The sequence below is a fragment of the Dromaius novaehollandiae genome, chromosome 1 (assembly GCF_036370855.1).
Source record: "Dromaius novaehollandiae isolate bDroNov1 chromosome 1, bDroNov1.hap1, whole genome shotgun sequence".
NCBI lineage: Eukaryota > Metazoa > Chordata > Aves > Casuariiformes > Dromaiidae > Dromaius > Dromaius novaehollandiae.
Window position 1 is genome coordinate 212,124,014 of NC_088098.1, and position 6,479 is coordinate 212,130,492.

Genomic DNA, 6,479 nt, shown 5'->3' on the forward strand with positions numbered 1-6,479 from the left:
CTTCACCTTCATCGTCCAAGACAAACTTGCCTAGCCAGGATCTGATCTGATTGTTAATTCTTAAGAATACCAATAGAAGATCTTCTAAAAAATACTGACTACATTAGAGTATTAGAATATAAACAAGTGGATTAGAAAAGTAGTTCTGAAATATGTAGCACATTCCTATTATTTCTGTTTCCTAATTAATAATTTCTGGATACTAATGATTTGAACACTAATAAATTTGGACTACGTGCATTTAAATTCTGTTCATCAATCCCATCAGTTCTCTTACCGTGAAAGTTTTTTAGTGACTTTGATTCATGGCTCAAGAATTGGTTTGATTTGTTTTCACGCGTCTCCTCAACAATCAGTTCTTTATTGTTATTTGGCAGGACAGTGCCGGAGGGCTTCCTTGGAGTTTCAAGTTTCTTAGAAGGAACTGACTTTGTCTGCAAGGTTTCACTAGCCAGGAAGACTGACCTATTAGTGTCAGAAGGACTGGATGCTGATGTATCTTCTTGTAAACGATCTTTTTCATTTACTTGTAAAGCTGATGAATAGGTGCCCAAAGGCTTTACAGCAGAAATTTGTTTATTCCCAAGTGAATCTGACCTAACAGCATCATTTTCACTACTCTTAATTTCATCAGATTCTAACAAATCAAACTCTCCTATTTCTCTGCCATGATGCAGCTGTGGGCTTTGTGGAGGTTCTCCTTTACCTATGCTAGAAGAGAACCTGACTTGTTTTAGTTTTTCCAATGAAATTTGTGAGGAATCTTCCCCTTCTTCCATAGGACTGTTCTTCTCAGCTTCTCCTTCAAAAATAGTTGAAGTAGGAAGACCACTCTTGGTCTGAGCATCGAACATCTGATTAACACGAAGAACTTCAGAATCGGTGGAACTTGAACTTGAACTGCGCTTCAAAATGCCCCGAGGTGGTGTACCAATGCCATTAACCCTGTCAGTCCTTTTAGCTGGTTTTGGAACAACGTCTTCTTCTTCTGACACCAGATCTGCTGTTTTCTGAATGAATTTTCTAGCTTTTGGGACTGGAAACTTAACTGGACTTCTCTGTGATTGATTAGTAGGGTCTACAGAAGACTTCTTAGGCTTATCTGTTTCGTTGTTTAGTAAGTTTGTTTTAGGTTGGTTCTCTTTTGAAGGTGACAAAATTTCTGCAAGACATGTATAGAGAAGAAATTCTGAGTTTACATGACATTCAGCTGCATAAACAGAGGGGTATGCCACTATGCAGACCTAGAATGCAGCAATTATACTGATTTATTAAAACACTTGACAATGAAACACATGAGGGAATTCAGTACAGGTGTTGATTTCATTTGTATATAACAGGAAGTCTTGACAGAAGAAAATTCTCTAGTTAGTTAACATTTCTAGAACAAGAAACATTCAATGATCCTAAAGATAAGGAGCACAGTATCAACACAATTCCTGCAAGGGAAAAACTCTGCAGGGAAAGGCAGCTTTTGAATACAGAAACACTTTTTCAGTTCAGAACATAAACAACACTCTACAGAAATAAGCAGGCTATTTTCACCTTCAAATGGAACAAGGTAAAATGCAGAAGCGATCTCCCAGTAGGCGTATGGATTTTTTTATTCCTAATGTGCAAGTCTTTTCCTTTCTTCTGTTAGCAAGCTTCATAACAGAGATAGGAGAGTAATTTTCACATCTGAGCCTGTAAATTACAACTGCAGTTTCAAAAGCCTGTATTATGGTATGTCATCTCCTATCTCCTACTTGGTTGTAGAGTGTATACTGTGTAAAGGCAAGATTCTGAAGGAAACAGGACTGAGAAAACCAAGGAGAAAAATGAACAAAGAATGAGAGCTAGGTTTGACCCTTTTTCTGTAGAGCCAACAGGAGCAACGACTAAAGGTTATAAAGGCAGTTACACTAAAATCAAGGACATTTTTCTGTTCTCTGTGTTTCAAGACAAAACAACCCTCTTAGTTACAGTGCTTAATGCAGACTAGAAGTGTGAGTGAGAGAAAGGAAGCAAAACATATTTACTTGCATGACCCAGCCATTTCCAAGTATATATGTTTTACATGAAGTTTGAAATGAACTATTTAAAAATTCTACGTTGCACAGTTAAGGTACCAAAATCTGTATCATCTTACAATAAGAAGTAACAAGAGGAAAAATAATTTCCATATCCACCACGATGAAATTCACATGCGTATGATACACAAATAAGAATATTTACCCTTCTTTGATAGCTGAGGTAGACTGACTGGTCCATTTTCTGATTCTGCACTGTTTGGGTTCTCACCTGATGAAGTGGAATTAAATGGATTTCTTCTTTGCTAAAGAAAATAACAGACACTATAATTGGAGACAAAAATATTATACCAAATACAGTCTTGGCAAAATAAATGAAAGTGCAGCAATTTCCTCTGCCTCCCTACCCTGTCAGCAAGGGGTCTAAAAGCATGCCTCTTAAATGGGATACATGACAAGAAGTCCAAACAATTAAAATCAGTGAACTGTCAGAAATGCCAGCAGTAGCCTGATCCTGCTCTTTCTGAAGTCACCAACAGCAGACATAGGCCAACACTTAAAGACACTTAAGAATCCCAAATTGTTGTGAACTAGATAATTTCCTCTCTACTTCTTTGACTTTAGAGATACTGGAACAGAACAAGACAATTCTTTTCCATGGTTGAGGAGGTGGGAAGCAAAGTCAAACATACATAGCTGCTGATTATAGTTACAACAGCACTTTAGCATTGAACTTTCAGTGGTTTCCATTATCTCACTCCAAGACCAAAAAATATTCAAATTTTCCAATTTATTATCTTTCTCCCTCAGTTCTCTAATTATCTTTACCACTCAACCAGAGAAACCCACAAACTGTAAAAGATAACTTTTGCTATATTCAATATATCATACCTTTACTGGCGAGACTGTTGCCTTTCCAGATTGACCCTGTGGTTTGTCTAACACAGAGGTTATTGTTTTAGAACTGCAAGGAAATAATATATAATATGGTCAGCAACCACAACATTAAGTCTACCCCCTCCGCCCAAAAAAACAAGAAAAAAAAAACTACCAAGAAACCCAACAGAGATTCAGTTGTACATACTTTACTTTCCATGCCAATATAGTTCGTTTTTCCATTTAGTCTGTTATCATATTTAGAAGCAAGCTTCCCCCTTTCCATAGCACGGGGATATTCTTGCTGCTTTGTTTCCTCACAAAAATTTCGTTGCTTGTGAAAGAACTCAATATAACTACGACCTGACAGAACAGAGATCATCTTTCTGGTATCTTTTAGGCTTTTAAGCAAACTTTATTGAAATATAGCCATTCTCCGAATCAGATCAGTATTAACATCTCTGTCCTTTTCATACACTAGTAATTCTAGGACTGGAGCTTATGTGGAGGAAAGTGCTAAAATCTGATGAAAATAAAGGAGCTTTGCAAAGCGTCCAAGTCAGAAAAAAACAGAACACCACCGCTAAAACTATACCAAAAATGTGATATGCCACAAAGACAGTTACTGTATATTCCCTCAGTGGTACAGATTATACGATATTCCTTCAATTAAGATGCTATCAAACCACAGGTTTTATAAGTAAGTAAATTCAGTTACTAATTGTGATCCTAACCAAGCACATCCCAAATTAGAAAAACTTAAAAAAGCTAAAGAGACAGTTCCTACATTATATCAAGAAATATTTCTGTATTTGCAAAATAATGCAAAGTTTTTGCAAAAGAGTCAGATTACATTTATATTTTGAGTTTATTTAAACAACCCAGACATATGAAAAAGCATTATTTTTTGAAGACAGAAGTTATATGTGGATTTAAATATGGTCTTCATATAGTGAAAAATCAATCTAGGATTGTCCATCAACCACATTCAGTCTACTAACTTCATATAGAAAAATGCTGGCATTAATCAACTTACATGGTTATGATTTTGGGGGTGAGAGGAACAGGATGAGGCAGGAAAAAGGAATATTCTCCAGGTAGGAAATACGACCTCAGGCTAGGAAGGAAAGCCACTAATATGGTTTTTCCAGTGTAGATGTACAAGGAGACTTACACTGAATACTTGGTTGACAATCTTTGACATTGGTGAAAACACTTTTGGATATTTATTGGTAAGTAGCAGAGCCATAAGACAATGCTTTGGAGGGGAGATGGGGTATCTCAGGAGGAGAAAACAGCTCCCAGCTCTTATGAGGTTCCAGGTCTAAATGGGAACCTTCTCCTCACACAGAAAAAGCTCTCTCCAGTCAGGAAACTGGTGACGCACTGCGCTGCTGCGAGAGACAGTTTTCCCAGCTCCTCCAGGTTTCAGCACACAACCTCTAAATTGGGAAAGAAACAGCTGGCAGCTACCCTTGAAAGGCTGCCAGTCCCTGCACTGCTAAGTGTGTCCGAGAAGTGACATCCTTCCCATTTTACAAATGGAAAAACATAATTACAGAGAAGATAAGAGGATCTAGTAAAATGAGCTGCTTGAACACAAAGCTATGAAAAAAATCTAGTAGTAATCTGAGCTAAAAACTTCTACCTATCTTGCACTTTGGATTGAATGTTACCTATATAAAATACACCTCCACGCACTCTGATACAAACTTAAGGCACATGCTTATCCTGTAATGGAAACCATCTCATGGGTGAACAAAATAAACTGCTCTTATATTTTAACAGTGAGTGCCTGTGTGTGTGTGTGTGTGTGTGCACACATATATACATAGACCTACACACACACACACCCCTACACACAAGGTAGAGCAGATGATTTTTTTTCTTTTCTACTCCTAAAAAATATATTTCTCTCATTCTCAAAGAGCTCGGTATTGCTCTAATACTCTTTAATTCTGAAAATATATACATTTAAAGAATCTCTGTTCTGCTGAACTGGGGTTTGGGGTTTTGTTTTTATGAGCACTTGCATGCTCCTGCACCTGATGTCTTATCTACACCATTATCTCAACAGGTCAAACGTGATTTTTTAGGTCTAGGTCAGGAACACTACAACCCTTCCCTCATTTTAAACAACAGCAATACTGTTCTGTATTCTGGGCTGCAAGAAACTGATAAGACATTCTTTTGTCTACAGTTTCTACAGGTGAGGCAGCAACTTTTTAAATTCCCATTAAATGCACACAATCCCACAATATTTTAATACAATGATACTTCAAATTTATCACAGAAGAATTAAAGAGTTGCTATTTTGGCGTTATATATTGAAAATCCCATTCTAAAGAAAGCATGAGCTACAAAAAAATCAAGATCGTAAAGCTGTGTTTCACAACAAAAGGTCTGAAAACATGAGTTTACCCTCAGCCCATATAGATGAGAAAACAGAACAAAATTCCCAGATGTGCTGCAGTGACATGGCTAGTCTGAGAGAGTGTATTAAGCCAAGCTAACAAATACAGACAGGTGAAGGAATTATTGCTCTGTAATTCAGCAAGACCAAATTCCAGGAGACACCCAATACAGACCAGTATTAGCTCCGTGCAGGCTGCACGGCACTAGCAGACTGGTGACTGAGAGGCAACCAGGCCAAGGCAGCAGTGAAGCTGGAGGAAGGGGTTATAGATTTGCATGCGCTGTCAATAGAGTCTGCTCAATTCAAGCTCACATTCAAACAAATAAGCCCTCCTAGGATCTTCCAGAGGGCTAGAGAGTCTGGGGCAGAAACTTCCATCTGGAGGAAGTAAAGTTACTGTGATTTAACTGTGCTCCATAGAAATGGTCTTATCCAGGTATCCCAGCACTCCAGTTATTCCAGAAAACAAAAATAATAACTGTAACAAAGTTAAATGGATTTTAAGAATTAGGGTTTTGGTGCAGATTTTCACCCTACAGAACTCTAGGACACTTGCCATCTATTCAATATAGGCAGCTAAGAATATTTTCTAGCATAGGGAAGAAAAAAATAATCTATAAATCATAATCTGAGAGGCAAAACCCCTTCAACACTGCCCTTTTTGGAGATTCGGCTTGTAGATGGATGGTATCACTGAACAGAGGCAATATTGACAGTGTGAGTGAGTCACACCATGAAACTCGTCTTGGAAGGTGTAACCTTGCACAGAACACCTCACACACCCAGCCCGTGAAGGCTCTGGTATGCAAGAAAAGCATCATGGGAATATAACACCAAAGAAAAAATTGTTCATAGCTTCATTACTAGAGTTAGATATTTGGGGTGTGGGGAGGAAGATCACTACCCCAATTTTAAGAATATAATTATGGGCTGATTTTTGTTGTGCCTAAGGTAACACGCTGACTTGATAGCAGTTGAACAGGCCACAAAGCTGAATTTGACCTTAGCAGTTCAGGCACAGATCTCTTACCAGAACTGCACTGTCTTCACATTCAGTAAGAACTGTTTTAAGAACAGTGTCCAAAGCAAACAACATCTGGGTAATTTGCTGTCACATACCTTCTGGGCCCAATCCTGAGGTCCAGCTGTTTGGTTCATGCAGAGCCTGCAGGCCA